Source organism: Mus musculus, chromosome 8, assembly GCF_000001635.26.
Source record: "Mus musculus strain C57BL/6J chromosome 8, GRCm38.p6 C57BL/6J".
NCBI classification, from domain to species: Eukaryota; Metazoa; Chordata; class Mammalia; order Rodentia; family Muridae; genus Mus; species Mus musculus.
Genome location: NC_000074.6, coordinates 38100672 through 38119765, shown reverse-complemented (window position 1 = coordinate 38119765; position 19094 = coordinate 38100672). Strand labels below are relative to the sequence as shown.

At 36.1% G+C, this 19094-nt stretch overlaps 1 protein-coding gene across 4 annotated transcripts in view; it reads left to right on the top strand.

Moving 5' to 3' along the window:
- Sgcz (sarcoglycan zeta) overlaps positions 1–19094 on the top strand; it is a 1143866-nt gene that overhangs the window by 541940 nt on the left and 582832 nt on the right. The window lies entirely within an intron of this gene.

The following is a 19094-nucleotide window of genomic DNA, read 5'->3' as shown; positions in this document are numbered from 1 at the left end:
TACAAATGTTCCATACTGTTCAATGAGGTAAAATACCATATATTTACAAAAGAATATTCACAATGGAGGAGACAAATAAGAAAGAGGCTAAGAGAAGGTGAATAAAGATCAATTAATAATGATAAATCCTGGAAATAAAATGCTGTGAAATAAAAATAATTGTAAATATTCACTTTTTACAAATAATTTAGAAGTTTATTTATAGTAATATTTGGCCTCTATTACAAATGCAAGCAACATTCTTTTTGCTCTGTAGTTATTTCTCCCTGGCTGGGTGAGCAGAAGAGGTTTTGACATTTTTTTTTTTTTTTAAGCTCAGGAAAGCTAATGCGTTAATGAACAGCTTGTTATCAAATGCCTCTTGCTTTGCTTTGCTTGCAATTCCCAGTTTCATTCAGTCAGAGACCAATCTTTGTGGAACATGTAAACGTCTTTCATCCTGATAAAGCTTCATTGTGTAAGTCCCCGAAGTTCTCATATCTGGTGTTTAATTATCTGTTAATTGAATCACCCAGTTTAGAGAGGCTCTAGTTTAAAAGGATATTATTAAATGCCTGATTCACTTTTACAAATGAGATATAGTGTCACACTTGTATGCAACAAAAGATGTAAGCTTTTAGGAAAATTCAGTTTTTGTAGCAGGAGGAGGAGGAGAAAGAGGGAGACTAAGAGTAAGAAAAAGAAGAGGAGGTGGGAGAAGAAGAGGAGAAGGACAAAGGAGGAGATGAAGAGGAGGAGGAAGAGGAAAAGGAGAGGAAGAAAAGAAGGATGAGGAGGATGTGGAGGAGGAGGAGGAGAGAAGGAGCAAGCATAGCTTAAATACTAGAAGTGATCATGTCTGCATTATGTGTAATGGTGGCTCTCTAGAGAATTCAGATGTAACAGGTTAAGAAATCAGTTTAAATTTCATATGATATGGTACTGTTTTAGAAGACAATTTTGAAGGTTTTAACTTTTAAGTATGTTCTCTTTATTATTCTAGTATCACAGATTTGAGGAAAATGGGCTCATCTAACATTTTCTATATCGATTTCCCTTTTTTTGTTATGTGTTTATCATTATTTCCAAACTTCTTTCCATTCTTATGCCCTTTAGAGGTGACCATGTCAATGGGTCTAATTGCACCCACAAATCCACATGCATCACCGAAAATATGTAGCTCTAGGCTTTCTATGTATACATTTATTTTTTTAAATAATAATTTTAGTAAATAATATTCCATTGTGCAGATTTTGAATATTCCTCACTTGTATCATATTTTATACCAGTTACTATCAATTAATGCCAGTAAGTCTGTCTTCATAATTGTCATTCAGTGACAATGTCATACTTTATGTCACACTTTGCTGATGGTGAGTGAGCACTTCAAGAGGCTGTTTGCTGAAGTTTTTATTTTATATTTGTACTTGTTTTATCATCATATAAGCAAGTGCCTGCCTTGTGTTTAAGGAGGCCAAATAAGGATGCTAGATTCCCTAGAATTGGAGTTAACAACAGTTGTCATCTACCACATGGGTTTCTGAGACCTGAACCCAGGTCCTCTGCCAGGACAAGTGCTCTTAATGATTAGGCCATGATGGGGTGTGGGACAGTGAGGGAAGAAGAGGACCTGATCTGGTATTGGGTGAAGAAAAATGCTGAAGCCCTGAGGGTCAGCAGAAAGATAGGAAGCAGACAACCTCAGGAGATAGGAGGTTTGGGGGACCCTCCAGAATGTACCAGAGACCAGGAAGGTGAGAGACTCTCAGGACTCAAAGGGAGGGACCTTAGATGAAATTCCTGACAGTAGGGAGAGGGAACTTATAAAGCCCACCTCCAGCAGGAAGACAAGACGTCAAATGAAGGCAGAGGGGGTTCAGCATCCCACAGTCACAACTCTGACCTATAATTGTATTATATTGAATGTATTAGGGGATGGAAATGAAGAGGAGCCTGGGGAAAAGAGGGTCCAATGACAGGCCCAAAGAGATCTAGCTCAAGGGGAGGCCCCAAAGCCAGACACTATTACTGAGGTTATGGAATGCTCACAAAAAGGGACCTAGCATGACTGTTCTCTGGAAGACCCAACAAGCAGCTTAAGGAGTCAGATGTAGATATTTGCATCCAACCAATGGACAGATGCAGCTGAAACCTGTTGTTGAATTAGGGAAGGCTGGAAGAAGCTGAGGAGAAGGGAGACCCTGTAGGAGGATCAGCAGTCTCAATCTGGACCCCTGAGATTTCTCAAACACTGGAACACCAAACAGGAAGCATACACCAACTGATATGAGGCCCCCAACACACATACAGCAAAGGACTCCTGGGTCTGTGTTCATTCAGAGATGTCCTCAATAGATTGGAGGCCCCAGGGAGTTTAGAGGTCAGGTAGGGTGCTGGTGGGGGACATCCCGCGGAGATAAGAAGGTGGGGAGGAGGTATGGGACGTGGAACAGTCAGAATGTAGACAGGGGTGGGGAAATAAAATATGGAGTGTAAAAATGAATAAATAAAAAAAAACAAAAACAAAAATTAAAACACAAGTACTTTTGTAAGAACAAAGTAAGAATAGGATTGACCTCAACTGTTTTACAATCTCTCCTTTTAAAATAAATCTATTGAGTCATTCCTGCTTATAAAATCAAAGTAACTATGATCATGCATTGTTTTTTGTTTTGTTTTGTTGTTTTTGTCCTGTCTGTGCTTAGTGTTCATGAAGCATAACCTTTATTTTCCATCAGTTTTAAGATACAATTTCTCCAAACGTGTATGTCTGCAAATGTGTCATTCTTTGTCAGTGGTATTTATGTTAGCCAGAGATCAGGGCACTCATATTATAGCTGTCAGTGTCCAATAACATCACAGTCATGTTTCCTAAATATAGACACCGCTTAGGAAGAAGTTCTGGAAAGACACACCATGACTTGAAGATATATTTCACAGTGTTCTCTTACACACTGGCAGTCTCCTTTAGTAAGGAAAGCAAAGTTATTATGGAATAAGATTTATTGAAGTGACTTCCAATGGCATTAAATGGTCACTTTGTCATCAGGAAACTATCTGCACATGTAACAGAGAGTTAATTATTTACTCAATGTAAGTAATTTAGATTTAAAACTTTATTTTTAACTTGTTATGTGAAAACTGAAAACATGGATGCCATGGGTCTTTTGTATATCTCCATCACTTGCCTATCCAATTACCAACAGAAATTTCCACCACATCTCTATCCCAACTTAATGTGTCTTCCTTCATTCTTTCTTTCTTTCCTTCCTTCTTTCTTTCCTTCCTTCCTTCCTTCTTTATTGCCTTCCTTCCTTCCTCCCTCCCTCTGTCTCTCCTTCCTTCCTTTCCTCCTTCCTTCCTTTCCTCCTTCCTTCCCTCCTTCCTTCTTTTTCTTTTAAATAACCTTATAAATCCAATAACCAGTCTGTTCTCATGTGAGTGGGGAACCCTCCACTGGGCATGAACAATATAACTAAAGCTGTACCTTTAAAGGATAGTGACACCCTCTGCCCCAGCCATCATCTCATGTAGAGCTCTACAAATGTAGGTGGAGTATCAGAAGCATCTCCTTTATTTATGCTGGAAATCATACTGGGTCGAACTTGTTTAGCTCTTCAGCAATTAACCTTAGATGCTCTGAGTTTGTATGTGCAACAATTATGTCATGACTAGCTTACATAATATTTCAGCCTCCTTGATTATAATACATTTTATTGTTCCAGAAATGGGTAAATAGAGAATGTTTTGAACAGGATTGTCACAACCTAGGAATATTCTGAGAGATACACAGTCACTTCAGGGAAACCAACTGGCACTTATGTCCTATGGAGCAGAACTTAGAATGGTGACTTATTCCTAGCTCTGTAAAATTGCAGCAAGTCAGTTCAGAAAATTGAAGAGCTCAGGGGCATAGGATTCCTTTCTAGGACTGTTTTTCTGTAAGGAAATAAAATATTTTCCATGATATACTACTCTCAATCTTCAAAAGAAAGGTTTAATTGTTTTCTCCCAAGATAGATATAATAGCATTTCCATAACTAATACATACATTTTACTTGTGTCTCAGTGTGTAAAAATGAAAATTAATTTTAAATGGCATGTAGAACATAAAATCAGAAGGGTAATTGGATGCTTCATTAAATTCATATTATATATAACATTTAAATAGTGTTTCATAGCTATCTTCCTAAACATCATTTCTTTATAGTGAGAATATGCAGAATTCATTATAATAGCTTTTTTTTTTTTTGGAATGACCTTACTTTGTTATCTCTAGCCATCCTATTGTGCCATACAAGAATAGAGCCTCTCACTACTCCTATGCAATTATGAGGTAGTACCAATGACCCCATCACTCAGCCCCTTCCCATCCTTCTTTATAGATACCACTGGAGGGTGATGTCATGTGGTATTTATCATTCTGTGCTAGATTACTGCACTTACTCTTTTCCATTTTTACTCCTGTTGGTAAAAATGACACAATTCCATTATTCTTTTTATTGTGGTTGAATAGTTTGCTAAAACGTTTGTGTTATCTTCTTCACTCACCAGCTGATAGGCAGTGTGCTTGTTCTTATTCCCCAGCCTTGTACATTGCACTGTGATGAGCATAAAGCACAGTTTTCTCTCCATCCTATTGAATTCTTCGTGTAACTTCTGCCAAATGGCAATAGAAACATCACATTCTCTGTATTTGAAAGCAAGCAGATGCCATCGAAGTTACTTTTCCATCATAATGTACAGATAGATGCTTGGTAAGGAGCAGAAGAAAATATGCCTCGATAGTATACTGAATGTGTGATAAGAAAAGAATGATGTTAATGTTGAAAAGCCATGATGGAGTCAGTTTTCTGCAGAGCTGCTATTGACACACAGGTGTACGTTTTGAGTACATCTTGCATACGCTTTCACAAAACATTGCTCTTTAGTATTACTTAGTAGACCAATTAACATTGATTTTACAGGTTTTATAATTATTCTTGTGATTTTTTTTAGTTTTAGTCTTTGATAATGATTCCAATATTCTACTTAAAATTCAAAAGTATTATTTGAGTATTCTTCTAACTGATATTGTTCAGATTAAGACTGTTCATTTGTTCATCCATTAATTCAAGATGACCAAGTATTATTTAATATACTTATCTAAGTTTTACATTAAATACATTAATAAATTTTTGTGATATGTGTACATGCTTATGTGATAAGTTGGTAATGTTCATACACTCTTCTTCTGTTTCTGGTCCATTTTCATGCACCCAGACCCTGCTAATGCATTATCAGCTTTTGAGCTAACTTGATTTCTTTTCATTTACATTATGATAGAGACCATGAGGCACTAATCTTTCTGAGTGTAGCCAGTTTCACTTAGCATGGTGTCTTCCAGTTTTATTCATTTTATGCGAAAAGAGTTGATTTCATCTTGTGATAGATAATGCTCTGCTGTGTGCTTTTAACATTTTTTTATCAGTTTAATTCTTCTGCCTATGGGCCAATAGGCTAATAGTATATCTTGAGTATTTTGACTAGTTCTATTATAAAAGTAGGCATAGAAGTATCTTTTGTGTTGACTTTCCTTTTTTGACTGTTTTCTACAAAACAGAACTATACATTAAATTTATTCAGATTTTTGGATTATTTAGAATCAGTGTGTTTTGCTTTGTTTTGTTTTATGTCTGTAAATCTATCCTCAAATAATTTAACTTCCTAAGTGATAAGGTTAAAGTGCTCCACCATTTTATTAGGCCAGCTTTCATATTTTTATATTCTTTATATACTTTCCATAATTATTTATAGTTTTCATAGACACTATACTATCATATTCTCATTAAAAGTTTATAATATTGTGTCTCCAACTCTTTATTAAATTATACTTACTGTGTTTGTTTAAAATTCACATTCTTAATATGGTAAGATTAGGTATCGCTGCGATTTTTGTTTTTCCATTGGCTTTAAATTTTGTCATTTTCCCATATGCTTTCTGGCCATTTGTACTTGTTTCTAGATAATTTAATTGTTAAATTTTAAACACTTGACTAGTTGTTTACACTATGATTTTTAAATTTTTATATAAATTCTGAATATTTATCTTACATTAGATGAATAGCAAGCAGAGAAATTTTCTAACAGTATAGCGTTCCTTTATTATTGAAAGGAAAGGTAATGTGTAAAATAGGAACTCATATTTTGGTAGAGTACTACAAAAAAGCATTATATGTGAGTCTGTTTTATACATTAAAAAGAAATACATGTAAGAATGCTAGATATGTGTAAGAATACTAATATTGATTACTTCTTTTTCAAACATGTTTCTTTCATATACTATAGGTTTTTTGTTATATAATATTGTGATATTATCAAATATTATACATATAGTCATCTAATAAATGTGAATATGCTCAGTGAAAGCGAAGAAATTACTTCAATATTTTTATATTTATTTATTTTTATTTTATTTATTTATTTTTTTTTTAGAGTCCAGTCATTGCCCCTCTTCCCTGTCTGCCCTCCTACAGTTTCTCATTCCATTCCTCCTTCCTCTGAATTTGGGGGCCCCTGTGGTTGAGTTAAGGAAAGGGTGGAAGAAGCTGAGGAGGAGGGCAAACTCATAGGAAGACCTGCAGTCTCAACTAGCACGGACCCTTGAGATCTTTCAGACACTGAACCACCAGCCAGGCTGGATATAACAGCTGGTCTGAGGCCCCTGACACATCTACAACAGGCAACTTCCAGGTCTGACCTCAGTGGAAGAAGAAGCAACTAACTCTTGAGAGACTTGAGGCCTCAGGGAGTGGTGAGGCCTGGCAGGGTGTGGGGTAGACAGTAGGACATCCTCTTCAAAACTTTTCATAGCACATTATTGACTTCTCTGGAAGGATTAGCTGAAGCATCCTGCATATATACTCATTCCTAGCTTTTGAGATGCTCAGAGACTTTAAAAGAGAGTAACATTCACCAATTTTTTAGCAGCTCAGATTTCATTCTCAACTACTCTCTCATATATTTCTTCCCATAAATTAGTTAAGTGCTCAGAATTCACCAGTAAGTTTCCTTGTCTGATGGATGGTGACTATCGGAGGAACTCAACAGCTGGTAAAAGTGGAGCGACTAATGTGTCATTGGAGTGCTCAGCCACAAATGGGACATTTATATCACACAGCTCTTTAAAGCCCAGGGACCACTGCAGAAGAGGGTACATAAAGATTATAATGGCAAAGATTGGCGTAGATAGGAGTGAATGTGTCTGCTCACCATGACAGGAACACCGCACTCACCATCCCATGGTAGCTATACTTATGAGAGCAAAGACCACTGGAAGAACAAGCCAGAAAATGTTCTAGCATGGACAGGGAGGAGTTCATAAATGTATATACATAACTGTGGGGTTTAGGACAGTTGGTACCTTTTTTGTGAGGAACAGACCTTTTTTTTAATGTTGTGGCTCTTGATAGGTCAAATAAGCTCCGGTGGATGGTCCTAAACCCAGGAGTATATGGGAGGTTCAAAAGGGCATATTCTGATTATGAAAAATAAACACAGAGGGCATGAGATATGGAGGTAAATGATGGGGGTGTGTCTGGAACAAATTAGGTAGAGAAATTATAGGTAAATATGTTCAAACATATATTGTGTGAAATTCCAAAATATAATAAAAGTATTTTTCAGAAATTAATACAAATATTTTAAAAGAATGACCTCACAAGAATTAAAAATTAAGTAAAACGAAAGCTTCACCACGAGAATTAAACATTGTTTTGAATACAGAAGAAGCAATTAGTGAAAAATATCTGGGGTCATCAAGTAAGTAACTTCTCTAGCTGTAATATCATTGATTCAGGCAATAAAAAACCACTTTAGTTATTAAGAGAGTCATTGAGTATAGCAATTCCACATTTAACAATTAAATAAGAACACAACCTTTTCCAATTCCAGTCCCCTCCAACAGTGAGGCTTCAGAATAATCAATTTGTTTTGTTTTATACTTTCATTTTAATTTTATAATTTTAATTTTACAATTTTAATTTTTATCATTTCTAATGAAATTTCTTTTTTATTTTTATTAGGTATTTTCCTCAATTACATTTGCAATGCTATCCCAAAAGTGCCCCATACCCTCCCCCCACTTCCCTACCCACCCATTCCCACTTTTTGGCCCTGGCGTTCACTTGTACTGGGGCATATAAAGTTTGCATGTCCAATGGGCCTCTCTTTCCAGTGATGGCCGACCAGGCCATCTTTTGATACATATGCAGCTAGAATCAAGAGCTCCGGGGTACTGGTTAGTTCATAACGTTGTTGCACCTATAGGGTTGCATTTCCCTTTAGCTCCTTGGATACTTTCTCTAGCTCCTCCACTGGGAGCCCTGTGATCCATCCAATAGCTGACTGTGAGCATCCACTTCTGTGTTTGCTAGGCCCCAGCATAGTCTCACAAGAGACAGCTATATCAGGGTCCTTTCAGCAAAATCTTGCTAGTGTATGCAATGGTGTCATTGTTTGGAGGCTGATTATGGGATGGATCCCTGGATATGGCAGTCTCTGGATGGTCCATCCTTTTGTCTCAGCTCCAAACTTTTGTTTATTTATATAAGAACTTAGTAACATAGTCATAAATAACCAGTTTCTGACCATTTTGTGGTAACTTCTGTAAACATGTTACTTACTTTTAAGAAATCTCTTCTTCTACCACAGGTATATATGCTCTCTGTTCTTTAGATCTAGAGCACTCCCAGTGACAGCAAAGTTGTCACAACCCAAACAAGCAGGACAACAACACGTAGTTTCTCATTGCAATTTAAGTTACAAACTTGTATAGGACCTGCTACTTCTACTGATGAGAGGCATTTATGTATGCAATAGAATTCATTAATTCTAACATGTAATTGTGAAAGAATTTTAAAATACCCTAGTGAACTTAAACATTGAAAATATATCTGTTCTTTCTATGAAACGACTAGCTTAAGAACAAGTAAATAGTCATTAGAAATGTTTCTCATGGAGCAATAATGTAAAATAGTTACAATGAATCTTCAGGTCATATGTATTGGTTAGTGTTAATCAAATGAGAAATAAAAATACTTAAACTTTAACATGAAGTTATATTTTTTTGCTTCATCTAGTATAGAAACAATTGTAAAATTTAATATCTGGAGGTTAATAAGGAATGCGATATTTAAGTTTTATTTTTATATTTAAGATATGCTAATCTATGCTGTAGATGTCTAATTTGATTGCTCTTTAAGATAACTTTTGCAGCCAACCATTAAGTTTTTCATAACTTGTGACACAAGTTCTTTACTTTTGTGATTAACTACCTTGTTGCTAGGTTTTGGCATTCAGGGGTTTCCATTCCTTTTCATATTTGAGATGTGTGTTAAAATGGTTGCTAAAATCTATCTTTGGTAGCATCCTTTCTCAACCCAACTGAGTGTGTTAAAAATTCAGATTCAGAAGGACATGTGATTTTTCCTATTAGCACTCAGTAAAACAAAACAGAATATTTATATTCTGTTAAAGAGCAAAATAGATTTGTCTTAGTTTATTTTCTAATTGACATGTAAACTAATGGTACCAGTTATGACATTTTCACCTGTATTTGTGTCAGCATGGTTCATGCAACAGTATGGTTTGTTCTTATTTGTTCCCTTCCCTACTGGATTTCAAATTTTTCCTATTTCTCTTCTTCCTCATCCACCTCTTCTCTGATAAGTTTCTGGCATATTTTCATATCATACACAATGTTCTTTTGTGGAGTGGGCAGGTCTATTGTTTTTACAGAAATTTGTAAAATATGTTGGAGTTTCTTGAAATGTATAGTATTTCGTGAGTATTTGTACTTGCAGTATTTACATTTATTTGTAGATTTTCTTATTGGATATTTTCTTTATTTCCATTTCAAATGTTATCCCCTTTCACAGTCCTGAAACCTCCTATCCCATTATCCCTCACCCTGATTTTTTAAAGCAATGGCTTCAGTGTTTTTGCGAGTTGAAACTTTAGTCTAAAATGAGTGCAAGATTGATTTGGATCATAATAGTGATGCTTGTCACCATCATTCCTTCGCTCCATTTTCGAATATTAAAAAAGTACACATTATAAAATTCAAATCCTACAACATAATTCTTCATGCTCTATAATCATAAATGTATTCTATTTGTTATGCATTTTTAAGTTTTTCAAAGGATTTTATTCATGTTACTGGATGTATGCTTAAATGACTTATTGAAACATTGCCAAACTTTAATGAAATAAAAAATTAGTAGGTTAATGTTTGTTTGATGTATAATCACTTCAAACTTATGTACAGAAAATTTGTACAAAATTACCCTTTAAATGATAGTTCATAAACAAAAACAAGAAAGTTGAATCTGCTTAACTGTAGAAAACAAAATTTGTGAACTATAGTTTTCATTTGGGTGAGAGCAAAGCCCCGGGTGGGGGAGGGGGGTGATATTTTAAGTTCTAGTCTTACATTGAAAGTGGAAACTTCTAAAACTGCATTTATTGCATTCAAATTATGATTATATCTACATATGTCAAAATATATTCATTTTTCAATATAAAATATGTTTTTCCCAATCTGTTGGTGGCATTTTGTTCTTATTGACGGTATCTTCTGCCTTACAGAAGCTTTGTAATTTATATATATATTTTTTTATTACATATTTTCCTCAATTACATTTCCAATGCTATCCCAAAAGTCCCGCATACCCTCCCCCCCCCACTTCCCTACTGTACTGGCTAGTTTTGTGTCAACTTGACACAGCTGGGGTTATCACAGAGAAAGGAGCTTCAGTTGAGGAAATGCCTCCATGAAATCCAACTCTAAGGCATTTTCTCAATTAGTGATCAAGGGGGAAAGGCCCCTTGTGGGTGGGACCATCTCTGGGCTGGTAGTCTTGGGTTCTATAAGAGAGCAGGCTGAGCAAGCCAGGGGAGGCAAGCCAGTAAAGAACATCCCTCCATGGCCTCTGCATCAGCTCCTGCTCCCTGACCTGCTTGAGTTCCAGTCCTGGCTTCCTAGGTGATGAACAGCAGCATGGAAGTGTAAGCCGAATAAACCCTTTCCTCCCCAACTTGCTTCTTGGTCATGATGTTTGTGCAGGAATAGAAACCCTGACTAAGGCAAATTGGTACCAGCAGAGTGGGGTATTCCTGTGACAACCTGACCAAGTTTTGGGGAGGTCTGTGGAAGGACTTTGGAACTTTGGTCTTGAAGATCCATTCATTGTTAAGAGCTCTGTGGGATGTTGTGTAGGAGCTTGGAAGATAATGTTGAGAACAGTGCAGAAGATGGAGGCCTGGCTTGTGAAATTTCAGAGGAAAAATTAAAGACTTTTCAGGGCCATTGCTGTTTTGATTGTGAAGATTCTGTAGTTCTGGTTATCTGGGGCTGAAGAATCAGCTGTGATTAACAAGATACCAGAACTACTAAAGCAAAAACTTTGCATTACTGGGACTATTGATGATGGTTAGCTGGAGCTAAGAAATTAGCGGTGGTTAAGAAGAGACCAGTATTGTTGAGGTGACATCTTTTGGGAAGTGTTTTCTGAGAGCACAGTGGCTGTCTTCCAGATATAGCCAAAGTTGTACCTTGTGCTGTGGCTGGACTTGGTAATGTGTAAGGGTCACCCAGATGGTACTGGTTTTGAAGGCATGAAGGAGTTGAGCAGAGCAGCTGAGGCTTGGCACTGTGAGAGGCCATGGAAGGCCATTGGTGAAAGTCCAGCCTCAGTTGCAATTGATGGCCCAGAACTGAAGGGGTCATGCAGTGTTTGGGAGATGCCAGTACCATGAGATGACCACCAAGAGCAGCAGCAGCAATGGAGTACAGGCATCTGGAGCCTAGAGGATGACGCATGTGCTACAAAGGGCATGGCTGGAGAAGTGACCCAAGCCCTTGGAGGAGCCCAGAAGATCGTAAGTTGGATCCCAGACATTGGACGGTTGGAGATTGACTTTTGCTTTTGATTGTGGATGTGCCCTGATATTTTCCCTCTTGAAGGAAGAAACTGTTTTAGTGGAGCCCACAGTTAAGAGACTTTTAATTGTAAAAAGACTTTGGATTTTAAAAGAGATGGATATTTTAAAGAGATTGAAATTTTAAGAATATGTTAAGACTGTGGGACTTTTAAAGTTATTTAGATCTTGGGGATGAATAAGAATGTAAGGGTTGAGGCTTACTAGTGATGTGTTTGTGTGTCAAGTTGACAAGGGGTCAATTGTACTGGCTAGTTTTGTGTCAACTTGACACAGCTGGGGTTATCACAGAGAAAGGAGCTTCAGTTGAGGAAATGCCTCCATGAGATCCAACTCTAAGGCATTTTCTCAATTAGTGATCAAGGGGGAAAGGCCCCTTGTGGGTGGGACCATCTCTGGGCTGGTAGTCTTGGGTTCTATAAGAGAGCAGGCTGAGCAAGCCAGGGGAGGCAAGCCAGTAAAGAACATCCCTCCATGGCCTCTGCATCAGCTCCTGCTCCCTGACCTGCTTGAGTTCCAGTCCTGGCTTCCTAGGTGATGAACAGCAGCATGGAAGTGTAAGCCGAATAAACCCTTTCCTCCCCAACTTGCTTCTTGGTCATGATGTTTGTGCAGGAATAGAAACCTTGACTAAGGCACCTACCCATGCATTCCCTTTTTTTTTTTTTTTTGGCCCTTGCGTTTCCCTGTATTGGGGCATATAAAGTTTGCATGTCCAATGGGCCTCTCTTTCCAGTGATGGCCGACTAGGCCATCTTTTGATACATATGCAGCTAGAGTCAAGAGCTCTGGGGTACTGGTTAGTTCATAATGTTGTTGCACCTATAGGGTTGCAGATCCCTTTAGCTCCTTGGGTACTTTCTCTAGCTCCTCCATTGGGAGCCCTGTGATCCATCCATTAGCTGACTGTGAGCATCCACTTCTGTGTTTGCTAGGCCCCAGCATAGTCTCACAAGAGACAGCTATATCTGGGTCCTTTCAGCAAATTCTTGCTAGTGTATGCAATGGTGTCAGCGTTTGGAAGCTGATTATGAGATCCCATTTGTCGATTCTCGATCTTACAGCACTAGCCATTGCTGTTCTATTCAGGAATTTTTCTCCTGTGCCCATATCTTGAAGGCTTTTCCCTACTTTCTCCTCTATAAGTTTCACTGTCTCTGGTTTTATGTGGAGTTCCTTTATCCACTTAGTACAAGGAGATAGGAATGGATCATTTGCATTCTTCCACATGATAACTGCCAGTTGTGCCAGCACCATTTGTTGAAAATGCTGTCTTTTTTCAACTGGAAGGTTTTAGCTGCCTTATCAAAGATCAAGTGGCCATAGGTGTGTGGGTTCATTTCTGGGTCTTCAATTCTATTCCATTGGTCTACTTGTCTGCTGCTATACCATTACCATGCAGTATTTATCACAATTGCTCTGTAGTACAGCTTTATGTCAGGCATGGTGATTCAACCAGAGGTTCTTTTATCCTTGAGAAGAGTTTTTGCTATCCTAGTTTTTTTACACCAGATGAATTTGCAGATTGCCCTTTCTAATTCGTTGAAGAATTGAATTGGAATTTTGATGGAGATTGCATTGAATCTGTAGATGCTTTTGGAAATATACACATTTTTACTATATTGATCCTTCCCATCTATGACCATGGGAGATCTTTCCATCTTCTGAGATCTTCTTAAATTTCTTTCTTCAGAGACTTGAAGTTTTTATCATACAGATCTTTCACTTCCTTAGTTAAAGTCACGCCAAGGTATTTTATATTATTTGTGACTAATGAGAAGGGTGTTGTTTCCCTAATTTCTCTCTCAGCCTGTTTATCCTTTGTGTAGAGAAAGATGATTGACTTGTTTGAGTTAATTTTATATCCAGCAACTTCACTGAAGCTGTTTATCAGGTTTAGGAGTTCTCTGGTAGAATTTTTAGGCTCACTTATATATACTCATATCATCTGCAAAAAGTGATATTTTTACTTCTCCCTTTCCAATTTGTATCCCCTTGATAGGGGACTAATATCCTATATATATAAAGAACTCAAGAAGGTGGACTCCAGAAAATCAAATAACTCCATTAAAAATGGGGCTCATAGCTAAACAAAGAATTCTCACTGAGGCATACGGAATGCCTGAGAAGCACCTGAAAAAATGTACAGCATTCTTAATCATCAGGGAAATTCAAATTAAAACAACCCTGAGATTCCACCTCACACCAGTCAGAATGGCTAAGATAAAAAATTCAGGTGACAGCAGATGTTGGCGAGGATGTGGAGAAAGAGGAACACTCCTCCATTGTTGGTGGGATTGCAAGCTTGTACAACCACTCTGGAAATCAGTTTGCAGGTATCTCAGAAAATTGGACATAGTACTACTGGAGGATCCTACAATGCCTCTCCTGGGCATATATCCAGTAGATGTTCCAACTGGTACAAAGGACACATGCGCCACTATGTTCATAGCAGCCTTATTTATAATAGCCAGAAGCTGGAAAGAACCCAGATGCCCCTCAACAGAGGAATGGATACAGAAAATATGGTACATTTCCACAATGGAGTACTACTCAGCTATTAAAAAGAATGAATTTATGAAATTCCTAGGCAAATGGATGGACCTGGAGGGCATCATCCTGCGTGAGGTAACCCAATCACAAAAGAACTCACATCATATGTACTCACTGATAAGTGAATATTAGCCCCGAAACTTAGAATACCCAAGATACAAGATACAATTTGCAAAACACATGAAACTCAAAAAGAACAAAGACCAAAGTGTGGACACTTTGCCTCTTCTTAAAATTGGGAACAAAACACCCATGGAAGGAGTTACAGAGACAAAGTTTGGAGGTGAGACGAAAGGATGGACCATCTAGATATTGCCATACCCATGGATCCATCCCATAATCAGCCTCCAAACGCTGAAACCATTGCATACATTAGCGAAATTTTGCTTAAAGGACCCTGATATAGCTGTCTCTTGTGAGACTATGCTGGGGCCTAGCAAACAGAGGTGGATGCTCACAGTCAGCTATTGGATGGGTCATAGGGCCCCAAATGGAGGAGCTAGAGAAAGTACCCAAAGAGCTAAAGGGGTCTGCAACCCTATAGGTAGAACAACAATATGAACAAACCAGTACCCCCCTGGAGCTCGTGTCTCTATCTGCATATGCATCAGAAGATGGCTTATTGGGCCATCGTAGATAAAGTGGACCATTGGTCTTGAAAACTTTATATGCCTCAGTACAGGAGAATGCCAGTGCCAAGATGTAGGAGTGGGTGGGTAAGAGATTAGGGGGGAAGGGTATGGGGTACTTTTGGGATAGCATTGGAAATGTAAATGAAGAAAATACCTAATTAAAATAAAATACAAAATTTTAAAAAATGTATGTTTTCCTTTGTAGTATTTTAAGTCTGAAAACACAATATTGCAATACATACTTGTGATCTCTCTCAAGCTATGTTACAGGAACACTATATAATTTGATAACTTTGTTTTTCCTCATTTAAGTGTTTTTAGTTTTGTTACATAGTAAAGCTGCATCTCAAATAAACTATAAAATAAAACAAAAGAGCATAAGAGAACCTAAGTTGTTCACCTTGCAATATGAATTTTCACTTAATATTTCAGATACACATAAAATCTAGCTTAATATATAAATCTAAACTTTTACCTAAGGTTATTAATAAATGTTAATTACTCTTTATTGTTCCTATTGCTTAACTGGTTATGCCCAAGTACCCATAGACTCAATAAAGTTTCCATAAAATCAATAAAATATTTTTTCATATATATATAATTTATTACCTTATCTATTTTGTTCATAGATAACTTCTTTATTGTGGAACAAAAATATTTTAGCACAAATATTGCTTGAAGATTTTATTTTATATCCTCTGATAGGACCAATGTTAGGAAAATTTATATTTATGTTCAATTAAAATAGTTGAATTATAAAAAAATGAATCTCATGGTACAGTAAATATACTAATGACTTCCCCAATACATTTTAATTAATTAATTTGAACAATTATAAATTATAATTCAACACATATGTCAATATATAAATCAAATTTTGGTATACAAGTAGTAATTTAATTAAAATGGAAATTCATTTGCATATTTATCAGATGGCCAGGAATTATGGCCTAGGCAGATAAAAAAACTAACTCCTCTACACCTATTTCTTACTGAAGGTTTTAGTGTGTATTGAAAGGTCATGGTAATTGAGAACATAGCAAAAAGTCATTGCATAGATTTTTGTTTTCAGTAATAGATTTTGCAATGAGATGAATTCTGTTAAACTGTTCTACATAAAACAGCAAAACGTGTACTAAATTTTTGGTCTGCTTACAAGATAGTCTGTCGTAAATTTCAATAATATTTTATTTTGCAATCTTTTAATTGATGAAATGTCTTACACATTTATTCATAAATGAAATGCATACATATACACATGTACCAGATACACACACAAGCACATACACACAGATAAATCTACCAGTTCCTACAAAGAAGAAATATAATTCAATTATGTTACCTTCTATTTTATTTTATTTTATTTTATTTTATTTTATTTTATTTTATTTTATTTTATTTTATCTTATTTTATTTTTGTTTTTTTGAGACAGGGTTTCTCTGTAGCTCTGGCTGTCCTGAAACTCACTCTGTAGACCAGTCTGGCCTCAAACTCAGAAATCTGCCTACCTCTGCCTCCAAGTGCTGGGATTAAAGGCGTGCGCCACCATGCCCAGCTTTATGTTACCTTTTAAATAGTAGAAATATTTGTTAAAATAGTTAAGTCATCTTAAATCTATTTATTTAACAATATACTCAAAATGGTGACATTTTAAGCTAAGTTGCAATATTTATGAATACAATTTTATTGATAAGTTTGCTTTACAAAATTCAGAAAAGGGAAAGTAAAAATTTTAGAAGGAAAAAACGGACCAAGGACATGGCAAAAAAACACCCAGAATAGACTAACCTAGGTTCTCGCAGAGACTGAACCAACCTATCAGGGAGCTTGCATAGGTCTGACCTAGGCCTTTTGCATATATGTGGTTTGCATATATGGGATAGGGGGTTTCCAGAGGGGAAACCTAGGAAGAGGATGATAATATTTGAAATGTAAATAAAGAAGATATCCAATAAAAATAAGTAATAATAGACACCATTAATAGATAGCAATAAATTAATGAGTACTAACAATGTCAAATCAAATGTCATTACTTGTGAAAATGCTTATGTATGTTTTAAGAAAATAATGTTAAAGCAAGATCTATAAATTACAAATTTTGCAAAATAGTAAAATAAACACCTACACACTTAGAGTCTTTAGCAAAGTGAGAAGTTGTTCTTCTGTCATTTTAATTTTTTCTTACTCCCTGGGACATGGTGTAAGATGTGTTTTAATCTTATTCAAATTACCTTGTCAGCTCCCTTTTTACCCACTGGATTTTGTGCTCTTAAAAAAAATCATCAAGATCAATTTGCGCTGACTAATATTTTAGAAAAATACCTTATTGTGTTTTTGTTTTTTTGCTTGTTTGTTACTTTCTGTCGTTGCCATATTACAGGATAAATAAGTTTAATAATTTTATATACACGATTCCACAATAGCAGTGATTTTTGAAAGGCCTTTAATGTTATTTATTGCTCTCTATATTGTCTCTGTTACCTTGCTCTTCACTCGGATTTAACTTTTGCTTTTCCATTATTCATCTTTAATCCTGATACCAATATGTTGTATCTCCCTTGTCTAGAAAGCCTCCCAGAAGGCCAAATAGCAATTAATGACCTCGAAAGATACTCAAAAAGAAACACGCACATTTGAAGATTCAAAGTTAACAGTCATAGATGAGAGAAAATATTCAATGTTTATCGTTCTGTTCTGGATTACATTACTTAGAATGATTGTTATCAGCCACATTCATTTGTCTACTACTTTCATAATCTGCTTTCCTTAATAGCTGAAGAGCATTACACTGTGTAAATATATCACCCTGGCTATTTAAATGGTTGTCCCTCTCTAGGAAGGGCACTAGAGCCAGAGTATCCCTAATCCACTCCCTTGATCTGCTAGAGTATAACATGCCCTGAGCCTACTTTCTGAACTCAACTCCTTCCCTCTTCTCAGGTAGGGATTCTAGACTTAAGCCACCAACGCTATTAGCACCCATCTGCAAGAGGAAAAGATGTGAGTGCCTCTCTGAGATTCATGAGAACCTCACTTAACTTGAACTGACTTGCTGAATTGATGAAAAATGGAACCTAATAAAAAATCTGACAAATTAAAATAACATCTTTAAATATTCGTTAAACAAAGATAAATAAGTTGAAGAAACACTACAAATCACCTTAATCAGATACTGTGGTCATATCTTATATATACAAATATAATAATCAAAACAATGTTTCCATTAAAAGTTAGCACCTAAGCATAGTGACTGAGTTGATATACAGAAAATAATCTCAAAATAGAAATAAGAAGCATGACCAAATAGTCCAAAGACAGTATAGATAAATGATGTAATTAGGAATGAAAAACAAACAAATGAACAAACAGAACAAAGTGAATGAAATAATGAATCAAAGATATGCAAATCATTTAACATATAGATATCGTCTCTAAAACACCCAATTAAAATAAAAACTGCAGTGAAAAATTTAGGAAATCAAAACAAAAAATTCCACAGCTAAGTCTCATTGATATGTTAGATAAAAATAGAAGGGAGAATATCTGGAATTGAATATAAGTTGAAGAAACTGATTCCCTTCCTCAAAGAAAATACCAAGTCCAAAAAACCCAGGGGGAAAAAAAGAAAAGAAAAGAAGAAAAAAAAAAAAAGAGGCTCTCTGGTACACTGTAAAGAAAGACTAAAGCTATGAATCATAGGATTAGAAACAATGCAAAAGAAATATCTTCAACAAAAAACATAGAAGAAAACCTCCCTAACCTAAGGGAAGAGATGCCCATCAAGATCCAAAGGCATAGATAACACCAAAGAGCATCCCATCATTACTGATTCCCTTGATGTTTGTGTCTGACTATTTTAATGTTGGAAAGAGTCAGTTGAATTGTAGATGACATTGCTTGTCTTCTTTTCTTTTTTCTTTTTTTTAAATATATATATATATATTTATTTT